The sequence below is a fragment of the Tenrec ecaudatus genome, chromosome 1 (assembly GCF_050624435.1).
Source record: "Tenrec ecaudatus isolate mTenEca1 chromosome 1, mTenEca1.hap1, whole genome shotgun sequence".
Taxonomy (NCBI): domain Eukaryota; kingdom Metazoa; phylum Chordata; class Mammalia; order Afrosoricida; family Tenrecidae; genus Tenrec; species Tenrec ecaudatus.
In genome coordinates, this window is record NC_134530.1 from 317061967 (window position 1) to 317080755 (window position 18789).

An 18789-nucleotide genomic window follows, 5' to 3' on the forward strand; every position below is an offset into this window, starting at 1 on the left:
TTGGCTTCCCTGGCACGTTTCCAGATTTGCACTTCTATTCCAACTGTGTGGAGTGGGCTTTGTTTCTCTGAGACAATAGTGAATGGTTTTGCTACTGGCTATTGAATCTGCTTTTAAGAATAGCTAGGTGCTCTTTGCAAACAGGCGTCTGGTATTTCCATCAGGCTGTTTCATTTCCAATTTTTCTCCTTTCTTCTCCATTTGCAATCCTTCCTCTCCATGGCTCCCTTCCGAGTTCAGGTAATATCCATACAAATGCTGCGACTGGCAGGCGGGTGAGTCCCACTCTCGTGGTGCCCATGTTTCTTGGTGAAAAACATACCACAAGCAGCGAGCAATCATCCCAAACCCTCGCAGGCTTCAACGGTCCCCAGAGAGGGCAGTTCTTCCACTAAACCACGCACAATGGACGGATGAATGAGCACCAGGAGTACTGTCTGACAAGTCAATGAAGTTAGTGCTCTAATATTCCCATTTCTGATATGTCTATGATAGGAAATCCTAAATACGACTTTGAAACTAGTAGTCACATACCACTTGTTAATCAATTTTGCAATATCAATGATCACCTCATTTTCCTTCAAAACATGTTTTCCTCATAATTGAATTTATGCTCTATAAGCGTGAATCCCCAAATACATGTATATTTTTAAAGCTCGCAATCAAACTGAACTCTGCCATTGAGTCGATGCTGACTCATTAGGACCCTAGAAGACAGGGTAGAACTGCCCATGAATGTGCCTCAAGACTATAACTCTTTCACAGAGTGTAAGCGGTTTGGAGCTGCTGACTGTGGTTAGCAGACAACACCAGGGCTAAAGTCTTATCAACTTCATCGTTTACTCATTGTGGTTGTAGCAGACCTCAAAACTTGGAGGCAACAGCTAATTATTAAAGAAATCTTCCCTAAAGTATGGTTCTCAACTGGATACCAAATAACCCTAAGCCCACTGCCAACAAATTGGCTCCAACCAATAGTAAATCAACAGGCCAGAGTGGAAGCCCTCCAGCTTCCCAAACTGCGACTCTCTACGGGGCGACGACTTCATCTTTCGTTCCCAAGGCAGTCGGAAGCTAAACACTCTACCTCTGTGCCATCAGGATTCCCTCAATTATCCCATCTTTAATTAAGAGAAAGATAAATTAAAGAGCATTTCTTTTACCCGGAGTAGGGGTTATATGTTGGGCTGTGATCCACGAGGTCAGCAGTTTGAAACCACCCGTCACTGGGCTGGAGAAAGACTAGCTATAGGCTCCCCTCCTGTAAAAAGTTACAGTCTCAGAAACTCACAGGACAGTTCTACCCTGTCCTAGAGGGTCACTCTGAGTCCCAATGGCAGGGGGCAGTGAGACTGTGTTGTTGTTTATTACCATGGAATCCACTCAGCTCACGGCGAGTCCCCTGTGCGTGCTGGTAGCCTGTGCTCCACAGGGTTTTGGATGGTTGGATTTCTAAAACAGGTCACCAGACCTTTCTTCCTGGGTACCTCTAAGTGTACTTTAACTACTAACCTACTGGTTAGCTTGATTAATACGAGCCCTGCTTTATACAGGAAGAAAATGAGCTTGCAAGAGGTAAAGTCACATTAGTTGTAAGTGGGTGAACCAACGTCCATCTGATTGAGTCTGCTCCAGAACCCAGGTTCTTAACTATGACACCTTATCACTTTTATAGACATAGAGTCATTCATTTCCTGCGGGGTGGGGGGTGGGAGAAGTCAAGAAAAACCTCAAATATTCTTACGTCGCTATGGAGCCCCGGGGGAACACTAAACTAGCAAAGGCAGAACTATCCTGGCTTGACTTCTAGGGCTTCTTCTGTCTCTCTGAGCATGCGCGTGCCTGTGAGGGCCCAGGAAACACTGGGAGTGTTTTTCAGTGAATAGTCTCCTTTGTAAATATGGAATGGGGAGTAGATTGCAAGACTAGGATCTCGAAAGTATTTTATTATGAGGGCAGGCACACAGTGTCTTGAGCCAGGGATATTTGGATTCAGAAACATTGACCAAGAGGGAGTGAGCTTGTAGGTTCACGCATTACAAGGCCTTCTCCCTGCGCAAGGCACCCAAACAAGCCTCCTGCTCAGGCACTTCAGAATGATGACTCTCAAGAGGGAGCCCTGCATCTGACTGCCCACTCGCCCACCTGCTTTTAGGTATGTGCAGATACTGCGCCCCTTGAATTGTGCACATACCAAAAAATGCCAAGGCCAGCAATATTTGCTTCACAAGAACCTAAAGATAAGTTCCAAAGACCATCCGTTACTTATGAGGCTGTTTGAGGGATTATGGGAAAGAGGGAAGAGCTCGGGGCAATTCCCACCTTAGCTTAATGATCTTTTAATACAACAAGTCTGCTGACAACCACAAAAGCATTCCATAGTGCGACTGAAATGAATAGTTTTGAAGTCAAAAGATCAATGTGTGCTATTCAGTTCTCATGTCAAATCGCATGAGTCCATCACATTAGGTAGCATCACACCTAACGAGCAATTACCACCGGTAATTCCAAAGTGGGGCGCATCCATTCTCCAGCACACCACCATCACAGCCACGGTGGATGAGCTCTGCCCACCTCCCAACACGCGAAAAAGGTGATGCACTCATCGGTCCCTCACTAACATTTGATACTGTTAGTATTATCAAATTGCAAACATTGATACGTATTGCAAAAGAGAACCTGACCCGTACAATCAGGCTGCCAGGCTTCTGTGAAGTCCCAATGACACAGATATCGAAACGTTTAGAGCACACAGAGGAAAGATGTAGAACATTCACAGGACAGCGAGATGATTTAGCCAATAGTGACCCACTAACCTTTTTCATGGGAATCTCCTTGGGGGAAAAAAAGAAATGTCCAGAGTGTCTGAAAGAATGTATGCTTCTGGATTTTATCTTCCTGTTTGGACTCGACGAAGGGCCTGTGGTGTTATAAATTATCCCATGACTCACTCCCTGCAGGTATTCCTGCTGGAACAGGAAGGAAGTAAATCTTGTAGTTCTTCACTTAAGTCCTTCTCACCATACACATGCGTGTCCTCCAAAGTGATCAGTCGCCGTCCTTCACGGCACGGCCGTGAGTCACACCTGGAACAGAGACAGAAGAAAGGTCCTCAGGGACGCCAATTCCAAAGAGAGGGATCTTCCATCTTCATGCATCAAAGGCACTCATCATTGGGCACAGCCCCTAACAACACAGCAACATCAAACGCAGCACCCCACCAATGGTGTATCTTCGCAAATAAGTATCACAGGCAAAGTATATCATTCTCATTCAGTGTCACCAGCCATGCTAGAGGCAAATTTTTTAGAGCAAAGCTGTCCAAACAGAGCATTTCAGGACTCAGGACTCTGTAAGCTCTATTAAAACCAAACACCGGTATCATGTGAAGTCACCCGGGCATGACTTTAATGAGTGGAATTGACCACACTGTAAGGCTGGTTTTTCTCTCATAAACTCTGTGGGGCCAAACCCTGAACAATCATATGTTTGAAAATATATAATTATATAAAAGAGCTCATCCAAGTTTACATAGTAGTAGTTAAGAATCTAAATATATCATCATCACTAACTAAAAGAATGTTGGATTGGCAGATGTTTTGCTTTATCTATTTTCTTTACCACAACAAACTCCAAAAACCTTGAGGTTGGCCTACTAAATAAATTATCAATGACTTTCTTATCCAACTTAGGCATGTGAGCATGAGCGTGCATATGCCCCAGTCTCTCTCTCTCTCTCTCTCTCTCTCTCTCTCTCTCTCTCTCTCTCAATATATATATATTGCATTGGAATTTGGTGCCAGGCAAGAATGTTGAAAGGACCATGGACTGTCAAAAGAACCAACACATCTCTCTTGGAAGAAGTACGGTCAGCCTGCTCCTTAAAGGCAAGGATGGCAGATTTGTCTCCCGTGCCGTGGACATGATGTCAGGAGAGGAACGTCCCTGGAAGAGGCCATCGGGTTTGGCAAGTCGAGGAAGGCCCTCACCAAGATGGACTGACACAGTGGGTGCAACACTGGTGGGACTCAAGTCACCTGACGACCAGTTCACTGCCCTAAGGACAACTTTAATCATAAAATATGTCAAAAAAGTAGCTCATTATTTCATACAGTTAATCTCAAAATAAGAATAATTAAAGAGCCGCATTAACTAGATTGTTGTAAGAAAGTTTTAAAATATTCATGAAAAATATTAAATAATATCTGACAAAAACAACAAAACCTGCTAGTTCCGATATTTCTATCTCCACTTTACATATTCGTTGCTTCCTGTCTGAGCTCGTTGACGGTGTGCTGCATCCTTCACTATCCTTCACTGTCGGACTAGGATCCCGTTCCTTTAGAGGTAGGCCAATGAGACAAGTCCTTGGGTCAGATAGCTTAGGAAGGGGGACTTCTCTCTGCTGAACATATGCTGTTCATCTTTGAAAAAACCCTTTCCACTTCTGCGGAATTCATAGCACTTGCTCTGACAATATTGTTAGCTCTGTGCACGCTTTCAGGAACTGCCTAATTCACTCAAACTACCTCATGGGAATTTAGAGCGTAACACAAAACCTGAAGCGAATGACAGCGTGGCACCCTCTGATTTTTCCCTGTGCGCTGTATGCTTGTTGACTGAAGTAACAAGCACAAGGGAATAAAAGTGTAGTGTTCCATCAAAAGCATATGAAGTGAATCAATATTAAAAGCACAGTTCCATCTAATGTTGTATACCCATGGATAGGTTGAATATTGCCATGGGTGCTTACAATGTGTTGCTACACAGATGAACATGAAAAAGAGCAAAAATAAATAAGTGTGTGGTGCCCATATTGGGTGGCTGTCCAACCCCCCAGCTTAGAGAGCTCTCTTATGCCAAGTGCTATGTTAATAGCCAGTTCGCTGAACTCACCTCAAAAATTAGGTTTCAGGTATGAGTGTGCCCAATAGGTGCAAACCGGCTGAATCGCGTCACGGCTTAAAGGGAAGAACAATGTGAGGGCAGCACTGGGCCAGGAGGGTTCCATTCTGTTGGTCCTACGGTAGCATGCTATGAATTGGAACTGATTTGATGGCACCTAAAAAAATACCAGCATATGTGTGTGCATATGCGTACATATACATGTATAAGCACACACGTGTACCACCAATCCATGAGGAAAAAGCTTGGGGTTACTCTGTCTTCCAATATGAAGCAACCTCTGATCCCATTATGAAGGGAAAGAATAAGTTTTCAGTAATCAAAGCGCCTTCTTTTATTGGATTATCAAAAAACACCCCACAACCCAACCATTGTTTTCAGAGGTGTAAGTGTTGTATTCCTTTGCGTGGATTTTCCTGCTCAACACACAAGCTCCTTGTTTCCATTTGTCTTGTAAGGATGGGGAGTGGGGCAGTAACAGACATGCGCTCAGTACTTTCATCCACCTTAAAAGTTGTCTCTTGCCCAGGGAGACAAGCAATGCCGACCACTGGCCAAGCAAGTGCCAACAGTCAACAGCACAAGGCCAGACGATGGAAAATCACCTCCTGTGGACTAAACTTTTCGGTGGAGTTTGCACCACTCCCACCAGCTGCCCTTCCCCACTGCCAGCAAGTCCCATTACATTGGAGAGCAGCTCAATGCCTGAGGACAGAACACCAGCCTCCCAGGGTCTCAGGTTTGTGAGGCTGATGAGCAGATGGCTAACGGGAGTTCATTCTTCCAGAATGTTTTTTTTTTTATTTGACTCATTGACCTTAATTTTATTTCATTCTGAAATTTGGATAGAAAGCTTGAGTTGGGTGAAGTAGTACATTATGACCCTCTTGCAAGCTGCAGACGGGCAGGCTGCTTTCTATAAAGGCTTTTCAGCATAATGGCCACCTCAGGATTCTCAAATGGCGGAGAATAATTATTTGTAGGACAAGGAATAGCACACATTTTTGACAGTCGTGAGTATATGCATCTGATAAAGGTATTTAAGAAATAATAAATCTCACTGTGGTATATTTCAATTGAGTAATGTAATTGAAAGTAGATTTTTTTTAAAAAAAGAATGGACTCCATGATACCACCACACTTTTAAGGGTGTTTAATTTTTTAATTCATTTTATAGGGCTCTCTAATCAGATTATATGCTTACATTGTAGGGCCAAATCTCTCTGGCTGCACATAAATGATCTGTGGTCTGCTCAACTTTCTACAGAGAAAGAAATCTATTCTCCAGGCTCCATTAGCATGATATTAAAACAAAAGCATCTTCTATGACTTTCTCGTTGGGTTATGGAAGCACACTACCAATCCCGTCACCTGCACATACGTGTTTAAAAAAAGCCACTCCGCTCGCCGCCCCCCCCAAAGTCTGCGTTCACTAAAATATGATGCCTAGATGGAGGCCCATGAATGTGAGAAGTGACTTCACAAGAGAAATACACATTATGCACTTCCCACTGGAAAACATTAGTTCCCGGGCTACTCCAACCTCACCAGGGCCATGAATTACTTTTCAAATGACAAGTTCCATCCCCCGCTCTCTCCCCAAATCACACATGTGTTTTGTGTTACCTCCAGCTTTACAACCGTGCAAATGGAAGTACCCCAACCTTAGTACACAGCCCTCTATCACCGGGCTTGGAAGGATGTGATTTGTAGACCCAAAGAACAATGTCATACCATGCTCATGTCTGTCACACATGAAGTGCCAGGGACAAACCCACGGCCACCTATCCCTGCACTGTGCTCCAGGGTCCCTTAAATCCCAATTCAAGGAAGATGTGTTGCAGCTAAAAACATCTCAAGGAGAAGCACATCAGGCTTGTAACAATGATCTTTAAGAAACTACAGGAGCGCCTACTACCTTAGAGCAGCAAATACTAAAGTTTTACTTTATTGTATACTTGTATTAGAAGACCAGTGAGCCACATTCTGGGTCAGGCAAGGTCTGGTTGGCCATCTGAAGTGTTCTACCATATTTGGTATCCAAAGCAAGAGAGTTAAAAGTAGTGGTTAAATGCTAGATTTTCGTGTACCCACTTAAAATTGAGACAAGGCCTAAGCCAAAATAAGACTCATTTACTAGCAGCCAGCTTTCCCGTTAAATCTCCGCAGATTCGTGTCTGATTGTCTAGCTGTGAAAGAGTGACACATTGTGACGGTGGCCTGCAAGAGGGCTAAGTCATATGGAGATCAGCTGAGCCCTGTTCGCGTCACCCAATATAAGAAGAGGTCATGCTGAGCAAACATTGCAGTCAGCAGAATGTCACTAAATTACAACCTTAAATTTGTCTCGCCTTTAAAAGGCATCCCTACTGGATGCACATTCAGCCACCACATAAAATCCGACCCCAAAAGAGCTTCAAATCTGCGACCAAAATGACAGCCCAGGAGTTTGTGGGTTTCAGAAATGGTGGACTGAGAGTTATGCTCCGTTTCTCTGTATAAGTAAACTATCCATGGAAGCGCTCATTGACACTGTAAGATCTCTCTCTCTCTCTCTCTCTCTCTCTCTCTCTCTCTCTCTCTCTCTCTCTCTATCTATCTATCTCTCTCTCTCTCACACACACACACACACACACACACACACACACACAAAGATATATCTGTCAACTTGACTCCCCATCTCCTTACACCAAATCAGAGCTGCCACTTGCCGTCCCAGCGAGGTAGAAGGCTCCTTGTATGGAATTACCAGGAAATGTTTCCCATAGGAAGTGTAGCCTTCCCTAATAAGGGAAACATATTTAATTTCTATATGAAATTCACGAGCTTCCAAGGCAGAAACCTTATTTCTGGTTTCAAAATGCTAGCTAAGAGCTGTGGGAAGTGGGGTGGGGGCAGTAAGGGAAAGATGATGAAAACATTCAGATTCTTAAAGGATTTGGTGTTAAGAAGGAGGAGAGAAAGCAGCACATTCTCTCATTACCCTCGAGGTATCATGGGGTTACATTAAACCCCAATTACAAGGCAAGTACTGGTCTAGGAATTTTGTATGACAGTGGCCAATCAGCAAATTTTACAAATTGAAGGGAAGCTCTTCTGGAAATTATTCTGGACATTTCTTAAGTTTTCCAGTACAGTACGTGACTTAAGAATTGTCTGATGGAGCTTCAGAAAAGTTCATGGGAAAAATTCCCTTATATTTCATTCAGTTTGTCCGCAGACTTTTTGAAGCCCTCTCCTCTCCGATGGCATAACTCTGTCTCTATTTCTCTGGTTGGTTAGGTAACAAGATGTCCTTGGAGCTAAAGAGTGCACAGAGGGAACTCGTTATCCCGGAAGCCTGGAGTCGTTCAATCTTACAGCTGTAATTTCCCAACCTGGGGCAATAACAGATTGGAAATTCAGTAAGGGCATCTCTGTTCTTCAGGGCAAAAGCAGCTGCTGCTCTCTGTGTTTGGAATGAGGTACTTGGCTCGTGCAAACTTGTTGATGCATCGGGTGTATTCTTGCAACTTGCCAGTTTGCTAGGCTTGACTGACACCAATAAGATGGCTGAACATTTGTTGTTGCCCGTTTGCTGTCTCACCCTAACTAAAGGCCCACATTCCATGGGAAAGAACCTGGCCAGTTGAGAGGATTCAAAAAGTACTATGGAAGGAGAATAGACAAAATTTTGTCTTGATTTTTATCTTGAAAAAGTCAAAAAGGAATTGTGCCTTCTTATCATTCCAATAACCAACCATCTTATTTCTCTTCTTATAGAACTTAGAATGATTCCTAGACAATTCAACAGATGGCCACCTTCAAAATACACATTTCTGGCTTTTTAGGTAAAAAGTGGGTTAAACAATGGTTCAGCGGAGCCCTGGTGATTCCGTGATGAGACCATCAATCCCTAACGAAAGGTCAAAAATCACCCAGGAACTGGGAGGGGGAGAAGTGACGCAATGGGGTTCCTCCGTGAGAACCGCAGCCACGAAGTACCCGGTGGGGCGCTCTAGTCTGCCCTATAGGGTTACCTTCAGTCTGAATCAGCTTGAATTGTAGTGGGATAACAGGATAGCATTGAACCCCAATTTCTAGTAAGCTATTTCCTGAACGCATTTTTATCATGAGTTTAAATGCTTCAAGACCGTACACAAGTTTCTGAAGGACAGAAACACTACCAGAAATGATTTGAGTATCCTCTTCGCATGTAATAATCCATAAAATAATAACCTGACGTCTTAGCCCGGTTTTTTTCAAATGGGGACAGGAAGCATAAAATAATTCTCATTAAATATCTCAAATCTCTTCCATTTTTATTATCAACTGCCACATCAAATTTAGACATTTTCCACCTAATTTCCACAGTTGTACAGTGTTCTATAGAATCAGTGTGAGTTGGGATCCATTCAACTGCATACAACATAAGATATCCAATCTTGAGAAAACCCACATAGATATGTCCCTAGTTGATAGATGGGGGACTTCAAAAGTATAGGGGAAACTGGAATAAAACCTAAGGGAAATTTTTGTCAAGGGCCTTCCTCTTTTTCCAAGTCCCTCTACTTTGCGAAGCATGACATCCTTTCCCAAGGACAGCATGCCCACAATACAAAACACAAGTGGTGCCATCCTGGCCTCTAAGAACAACGCAGGCCATACTTCTTCCAAGATGGACTCGTTTGGCCCTTTGGCAGCCCATGGTACTTTTCAATCTTCTTCACCGGCACCGCAATTCAAGTGCATAAATTCTTCTTCAGTCTTCCTCATTCAATGTCCAGCTTTCACATGCATATGAGGTGACTGAAAGTATCTTGGCTTTGGTCAAGAACACATTAGTCCTCAAAGTAAAATCTTTGCTTTTCAATACTCTGAGGAGGTCTTATGCATGAGATTTACTCAATGTAATGCATCTTTTCATTACTTGACTGCTATTTGCATGAGCATTGGATAGAGATCCAAAAAAGACAAAATTCTCCACAACCTCAATCTTTTCTCCATCAATCACGGACCTATTGGTCCAGTTGTGAGGATTTTGGTCGCCTGTGGATTGAGTTGTATTTCATATCAAATACTGAAATCCTTGATCTTCATCAGCAATTGCTACAAGTCCTCCTCAATTTCAGCAAGCAAGCTTGTGTCATATGCATATCAAAGGTTGTTAACAATATCATATGCAAGTAAAATTTTACTGAAGATCATCCAAAAATGATTTCAGCTGTATATTGATGGGGAGTTGACAGAGGTTCAGGCTGGATTCAGAAGCATAATTAGAGCAAGGGATATCATTGCTAATGTCACATGGATCTTGGCTGAAGGCAGAAAATACAGAAAGCTGTTGACTTGTGTTTTATTGACAATGCCAAGTCTTTTGACTATGTGGATCATAACAAAACTAAGGACAGTCTTGAGAAGAACATGTCAGTCCCGAACACCACATTGTGCTCCCGTGGATCTGTCGGGACGCAGTTGTGTACACAAAACAAGGGAACATCACAGGGTTGAAATTCAGAAATGGTATGTGTCAGGGTGGCATATTCTCATCATACTTAACAAGTATTTTGATCAAACGATCAGAGAAGCTGGATTATAAAGTATGTGGCATCAGGATGGTAGGAAGGCTTATTTAGAACCTGCAATATGCAGATTGCACAACCTAGCTTACTGACAATGAGGAGGGGACTTGAGGAACTTGCTGATGAAAAGCAAGATTTGCAGTCTTCAGTATAGCTTTCAACTCAATGGAAAGAAAATCAAAGTCCTCAAAACTGGACCTACACATAACATCTTGATCAGTGGAGAAAAACATTGATATTGCCAAGAAGTTCGTCATGCTTGGATTCACCACCAATGCTCAAGGAAGCAGAAGTTAAGAGTTCAAAGGATGCATTGCATTTGGTAAATCGGCAGCACGAGACTTCTTTAATGTGTTGACAAGCTAGGATGTTACTTTGAGGTCCAAGCTGCACCTGACCCAAGCCATGGTATTTCCAGTCACCTACAATGCATGTAAAAGTTGAACATTGAGTAAGGAAGATCGAAGAAGAATCGATGCATTTAAATGATGGTGCAGATGAAGAATATTGAAAGGACAATGGGCTGCCCAACGAAATAAATCTGCCCTGGAAGAAGTATAGCCAGAGTGCTCCTTAAAGGCAAGGATGATTTTGCCTCATGTAGTATTCACATGTTGTCTGGAGAAACCAGTCCCTGGAGATAAACATGCTAAGCCAAGTTGAGGGACATTGACTAACAAGAAGACTCTTGACAAGATGGAGAGACACAGTAGCTGCAAAAATGGGCTCAAACGTAAGAACAATTGTGAGGACGTAGCAGGACCTGCAGTGTTTTCTTGGGTTATACAGTGGGTTTCTATGAGTAGGAGCAGACTCAACTGAACTTAACCCAACAGCAGCGATATTGAATGTATTTCAGTTGTGTGACCAAAGAGGACACAGATGGTTCAGAAGTCTCCCCTTCTATCCATCCCTGGCCAGTGCATGTCATGTACAACCACGAACCCTGTGTCGCTGGAGGTCTACAGGTTACTGTGTTGCTGACCATGTTTTCTGCTAAGTGTACAGGATGAGGTAAACTCGGATAAAGGGACTGGAAATCCACTGGTTGAAAATTGGCATGGTGCCGATTCAAAGGCACTCAATCACAGCACTACAAAACGGGTTCACTTGGTGCACACCCATGGATGAGCCCTGATGGCAGAGTGGTTAAGGCTGTGATAGCAAAATCAGCAGCTTGAAACCACTTTGTCATTCATTCCTTTGAAGAAAGAAAGGACTTTCTAGTCTCATAAACAGTAACAATCTCAGAAACCCACAGCAGCAGTTCTACTCTGTCCTATAGGGTCCTTATGAATGGGCTTCAACTCTAAGGCAGTGAGTATAGGCACTGTGTGTTACTCTGGGCACTTTAAAGAAACAGATCCACAGAAACTCATGTATAAGACAGAGTTTTATATGAAGGTTAAGTTCGCATCAAGAAAACATCCCAACCCGGTGCTGCCCAAGCCTACAAATCCAACATTAACCCATTAGCCCATATGTCTGACACCAATCCACAAAGTCCTCCTCCATCTCACAAAGCACATGCAATAATGCTGACTGCAGGAGAAAAGCCGAATCAGTGAATGTGTAAACATCTCAGCGCTGGCAGGGGTCTCCACACGCCTGCTCTTGCACCCAGGGCTGCATCAGGGTAGGTCCATGTGGCTTCTCCTCAAAGATGTCTTGCAGGGAGAGAGCCTTGCCAGCTGAAGCAGGGAACTGGCTAAGGCAACTGCACCCTGGTCTGGCCCCCACAAGGAAAGAGACCCAAGAATTCGAAAGGTGAGGTTCATTGAGCCATTTATCCCTCCCCCCTTCAATTAACCCCACATGTGTTTACTGGCCAGGTAGGCACAATAAACTAACTACCTCATCTGGGTAGAAAAACAAATCCATAGAGACTCATATGTGTATAAGAGACAGCTTTATATAAAGGGTAATTGTACATTAAGAAAGCATTCCAACGCAGTCCAGTCCAAGGCCATAAGTCTGATATTAGACCATATGTCTGATACCAATCTATAAAGTCCTCTTCAGACTCACGAAACACATGCAATGACACCAAATGAAGGACAATCACAGATCAGTGGGTAGAAAGTCTTTGGATCCAGTGGCGTGGTAAGCATCTATCTCAGTGCTGGCAGGGGTCTCCACGTGGCTTCTCCAGTTCCCAGGGCAAGGGATCTACCAGCATAGTACCATGTGTCTTGTCAGTAGCGCACCTCTCAGGGAATGAGTTGAGAGAGAGATTCTCCTTCCTCCAAGGCGGAAAATCCAGAGTTCTCAGAATTCTCAGGAGAAGGCCAAGCCCACACAGAGGCCTCATTAGCTATGACCTGGTTGACAGACTAGACTCTACCCCTCCACTCTTAATCTTCAAATTGACAAAGATCATATACTGTGTAATGTTCTCTATTTTTACTTCTCTAGTAGGAGGACTGATGGCATAATGGGTTGGATGGTGGGTTGGAAGGTTAGCAGTTCTACCACCCTCCACCCTGTCCCACCCCCAACCACTCCAGCCCAAGGGTTCCAGTCTTAGAAAACCACAGAGCAGTTCCACCTTATCCTATAGGGTCATCATGGGTCCGAATGGACTTAATAGCAGTGATGGTTTTGCTTTTGATTGATTTTACTTTTCTGGGTTCTAATATCCACTGTAATGGCTACACATACAAAATTCATGGTTAAAGGTTTATTAAGGAAGTTTACAAGTGATCATGTCCCGGAGAAATGCTCAGGAGACTTATTAGGGCACGTTACAAAGTTCTTTCAAGCCTGTTAAATAAAAACTCAGGGGGCAGACCATTCCACTGGAAGTCTCAAACCGAAGGCATTCAGCTCAGGCTCTGAGGGTCAGCAAACCCAGCTCCCTGAATTGAGCGTCCAGAAGCATCCTACTCCATAAGCCACCTGCTGCACAAAGCATGGGGCTTCACTTGCTCTGTGGGTTGGTAAGTGTACCTATCACTCTGTTGCATGTTCTGGCTCCTGGTTCTGCTGCTGCTCCTTTGATGTCACCGCTGCATTCTGGATCCAGGAAGTTCAAGGTACACGGATCTTGGGTCCAGACGGTGCGTGCCACTCCTGGCTCCTCTTTATTTTCAGAGGGCTCTTTTTTTTTTTCACACAGCAGAATAGCACTCCAGGGAATCCTGCCCACAACGACTCACAGGTTATAACCTATCAGGATCTTTCCCTTCTTTCTTATGAGACTCCTTCAAGGAACGGTCTTTAAGTGGGAGTTGGAGACTTGGCCCAAATAGCCACATTAAATAATTCACTCTCTCTGCAGACCACACACCCTGGCTCATATCAACACGTTTTCAGGAGCACCAAGAGGCATTACTGTCCCCAAACAATCTTTTCCTAAGCTTCTGTGAGAACAGAAGAATCCCCACGGTTGTTCAGTATCTCACTATCAAATCCCTACCTATTCACACCTTTTCAAATCCTCTCCATGAACTCCTAATGATAAAATACCAAATAGCAAACTCAACACTATCAATGCTGACTCATAGCGACCCCCTGTGGGTTGCTGAGACTGTAAATGTTTACAGGAGTCGAAAGTCCAGTCTTTCTATGGAGGAGCTGCTAGTTTCCAACTGCTGACCATTCAGACCTCAGCCGAGCCCACAACCACTACAACATCTACCCATTAACGTCTTACCATTCTCTTGACTTGTTTCATAGGGCAATCCAGCCAGCAAGTCCCAAGGAAAACAATTGGTTGAAGAGGTAAACCATGATGAGAGTGACAAACAGAAGGGGAAAATTCTCATAAATAAAAACACTGAAAAAAATTAAAAATAAGAAAAACACCACTTAGCCAGAAAAGTCAATAATCCAGTGTGAACCTGAGGCCACCCAAAAAATATCCTACATCCAGGAAGCGTCTCCCGGAAAAGCCAGAACTCGAGTCCATTTTAACACTAAAAATGTGGAGACAGCTTCCAGCAATAGGTGGTTTCTCATGACTCATTTTCTAATCATATGCTCTGTCGGTCAGGTAAAACCAGCAGGCATCCACTGGGTAAGAAAGAGGCAAGGCTATTTTCCTGGTCTTGCTTAGAGTCCTGACCTCCTTCTCCATGGGCCCTGGGCACTTGCCAACTGTCCTCTGTCTGATGCTTCGCTTGGTCTACAGCCACTGGAATCTTCTCCGTACTTGTACCCGCTCTCCCACTTCATTGTGTGGTCCCTCCCCTCCTCCATGCAATGTCACGAATAAGAAGGAACAATTTCTGCCTTCAATAAAAGCCCATAAAATGCAACTTTTGAAATCTCCCCATGAACATGGTCTGCATTGAGGGCAAGTGTTGACCACTTTACCTCCAAAAAGCACACAGTTGTTTGGGAAAGGCAACCACCCCCATGCCTCGGACGCTAGGCTTCGTACACCAGGACCAGTTGTTTCTCACAAGTGGTGATTTTGGAGAAGAAAACTATCACTTGGACTTAGATTTCAGACCAACTTTCAATGTCTACCCAAACACTGGAATACTGGCCTTCAGTGTGAGGTGATAGAAAACATGGTGAGCATCAGTTCACACCACACCTGGTGCTTCATTCCCACCCAAATAGCATTTAAGCTTTTAATATGGAAATCACAAGAGTATGCTCCCTATCAGTAGAAACCTGCCCAATTCCAGAAAACAAATACCTAAGTCATGTCCTAACAATGTCATTCAGCTGTCCGAAACACAGGTCCCGGTTCCCACGTGAAATGCTTCCCCTTCAGCCCAGGGAGCTTCCGTTTTGCCCAGAGAATGGGGCAGAGACTCAGAGGAGGCTACACTTTAGAGTCAAGGAGACCAGTATTGGTATCCTGACCTTAATTCATCCAATGGTCATTCATGAGACGTCCCTGGAAGACACAGTATGTGCTTGGCTTCTCCCCCAAAGAAGCTCTGGTAGTGGGACTGCTAGCCACAAGGTTGATGGTTCAAATCCACCAGCCAGTCCAGGGCAGAAAGAGGTACAATCTCAGAACACCTATCGTGTAGAGGGTCACTGTGAGTCAGGAAGAACTTGACCGCAGTGGGTTGGGTTAGCTTTTATCCTTTTGGCTTTCTAACCAATATTTGGTGGTTCCAGTCCATCCAGAAGGCCCAGGCAATGGTAGCCTGGCAAACTGTTTGCACAGAAATCACATCAAAGCAAACCCTACTAAACAACCAATACTCATAACACATGGTGCTGCCGTGGGTGAAAACCAGCTCAGTAGTAATATGCTTTGTTTGTTTGTTTGCTTGGGCTTTGCGTTTTCGGTCACATTCTGTGCATTTAACTCTCTGGTGGAAGAAATGCTATGAAATCATTGTCCAAAGAGTTAGGACATGGCAAACGGCAAAAGATCATGAGGAAAATAATGACACCTGAAGCTGTAGCAGCAGTCCCTCAGCAAGGAGCATGGACATGGGAGACCATGGGCATGTTCTCAGGAAGTTTAAATGGGGGCCAGAGAAGCTCATCATGAGACCAGCAACCTGTTGGAAACAAAGTTCCGTAGAGAGAGAAGCATCTATTGAATAAGCTTGCTTAGGTTCAAATATTTTTCTCTCTCTCTATTTTTCTTCTTTACCTAGAAATGAAAGCCCCAACCCTCCATGCTTCCGGCATGGCCATGGCATACACACAGTCAAAACACCTGGACACTTCCAAAAGCTTTGAAAGCTGGGACGCAGACAGACGCGTGTAGATCCGTGCTCACTGCGGGGCGATTCACAATACCAAAGGGAGAAATAACGGAATGGCTAAACAAAAGGGGGTCCATACCTACAGTGGGATCGGATGCCGCCATAAGGAGACATCCCTATACTTACTCACACACGCAGGGACTCTGAAAAATTCTGTTGAGCGAAATCAGTCAGTCACAAAAGGACAAATACTGTGTGTTTCTGCTGATATAATATATCTACAACCAGCAAATGCATATAGACACCAACTAGATCGATGCTCACCTGGGCGCCCATGGGGAGTAAGAGCAATAGGGAGTTGTTACTTTGGGGGGATGAAAAAGCCTTTGGGTAATAGATGGTGATGCTGATATGGCAGCATAGAGAAGGTCATTGATGTCTTAAAATGGGTTATATTATACCTTTGTTCTATATATTGTATCAGAATAATTTTTAAAAACCAAACCAGGAAAAGCCTTTGTATAATGGGTCCCATGAGCTGAAGTCAACTGATAGCAACAGGTTTCAAAATAACGATGCTTCTTAAAGACCAGTAAAGGCGACCAATTGCAGGACACAGCAAGGACTTCCATTCCTTTTACTGAGTCTCTCCTGGAGCAGAAATGGCGTTAGAATGAAAGACCCAAAGCTGGAGGGAACCAGGAAGTGAATCATGAATCGGTTGGCAGATGAACCTAGGTCTTCCAGTTAAGCCACAGCAGAACTGCCACAATCCTTCTTCATCTACCTGGAAATGTCTGTTTACTCATGCTATCTGTGACAGTTAGGTCTATTATGCCAACCTGGCCAATAGGAACATGTGGGATGAATCAGGTCCCAGTTTGATTAGAGGGCAAAGTGGTAAATGACTCTACAAGGCTGCTCCCCTCTCTCTTGCTCTCTGGTGTTTGGAAAGTGTTGGAGCATGCTGCTGCTTTAGCTAGTTCTCTGCCTCAACCTGTGAGCTACACTACCTGTGGACCATGTATCATGTTACTAGAGCTCGAGGCTCTTTTGAGACCTGCTTCACCACACTGCTGGTGAGTCTGGTAGATCCTGTTGCCTTGCATTGTTTGCATTCGAAATCCCAATCGGGCCTGCTTCACTAAGTTCTCGAACTATTGACTGCTGTTGACCCACCCTGCTTCTTGCTGCCTGTGGGAAAACTTCTTGCCTTGCTCGAGGGAGGACTCTGCTGTATGCTTCCTTGACCTTGGACCCAGCAGCTCTAGTGAGTTGAAGGACTTCCGGTATATTAACTGTTCCACAGAAGTGAGTTGAACTGAACCATCCGTACTGCTGTTTGGACTAATTAGTTGTTATAGTCCTTCTTGATAAAACTATGCAGATATAGATATATAAAATCATAAGTGTCCTGGTTTGGTTCCTCTAGAGAACCCTGACTGACACACTATGACATGAGAAAAAAAAGGTTATCAAGTGAAAACGTTTTTATAGTCCAACGCAATGGGAAACAAAACTGAAATGCTTTCAGCTAATTGAGTTTGAAAAGAAACTGAAAGTAGGCCCTTCCCTTCTGCAGTGGAAAGTTAGGCAACCAACACAGAGGCCTCCAGAGGATGCTCCAGCTGAGGGCAAGCAGAAAAACATCTTTCAGTTCTCTGAGCTCAGCTCATGGGGTCCTTCAGGACAGTCACCTGGATCTCCTACATGGCCCATTCTTGCACCTAGACTTGGAACAGCCAGGACTCACCCATGATAAGCAGAAGACAAAAGAAACGAAAAGTAAAAAAATAGTTTTTCTTTAAAGAAAATAAAATATAGATCTAGCCCCTAAACTGGAACTCACTGTTGGGTCTTCTAAATTACCATGACAGTATTATTATTGTCTCTTGCTTTAGGTCTTGATCTTGTAAAAATCTATGTAGTATAAGGGAAACAAGAATCTACTTCATGTAATGAAATCAACTCCTGTGATTTCCTCAAGTAGTAATTACTAATCTCATCCCCATTTACAGACCTGGAAATTGAGGCCCAACATGATTAAATAAGTAGTCCAATACCACAAAAGTAGAAACTTATGGTATCTCATCCATAATTTGTTTTGATCCATGCAGCCAAGTTCCATCTCAGAGTTAATAACACACAAGTAAGCATCTTTCTGGACTCCTCCAGGTTCGGTCAAGATCTATCTAACATCAGCAATGGCATCCTTTATTGTATGTCCTCTTCTGAATCTGGCTTGAGTTTCTGGTAGTTCCATGTGGCTGTTCTACGGCAACTGTTTTTCTCTTTTGTTTTGTTTTGTTGTATCATGGTGGCGGTTAGATTTTATGTCAACTTGGCTCTGTGTGAATGTGTAGGGCTGGAGTCCAAATGGCCAGTTAGGTCACAGCCTGATGATGCCTCCTCGGGGGGTGTGGCCTTCCTACAAGAAAGACAGTGAGAAATCCTCTTCCTCTCCCTGGCCCTTGGCCTTGCTGCTTGCTGGGACTCAATGATTGCCTCTAGGGGCAGCCCCTTGCAGGCCACCAACTTGGAAAGCTGTCAGTTTTCTTCCATGACCCCACTGACCTTGGATCCATGTACTTCTGCACTCACTGACCTATGACCTCCCCACATGTCACGTCATCTTTCTGTGTCACCGTCCTTCAGCTCTGTCTGAAGAGGGCCCCAGCGAGCATCATTGTACCCATGGA

At 44.0% G+C, this 18789-nt stretch overlaps 1 long non-coding RNA gene across 12 annotated transcripts in view; it reads right to left on the reverse strand.

Annotated features, from left to right (window-relative positions):
* LOC142428465 (uncharacterized) overlaps positions 1-18789 on the reverse strand; it is a 460410-nt gene that overhangs the window by 198561 nt on the left and 243060 nt on the right. For all 12 annotated transcript variants that reach the window (XR_012780395.1, XR_012780394.1, XR_012780391.1 and 9 more), the window contains one exon: positions 2817-3086. This is a non-coding gene — a long non-coding RNA (uncharacterized LOC142428465). The remainder of the gene's footprint in view (positions 1-2816; positions 3087-18789) is intronic.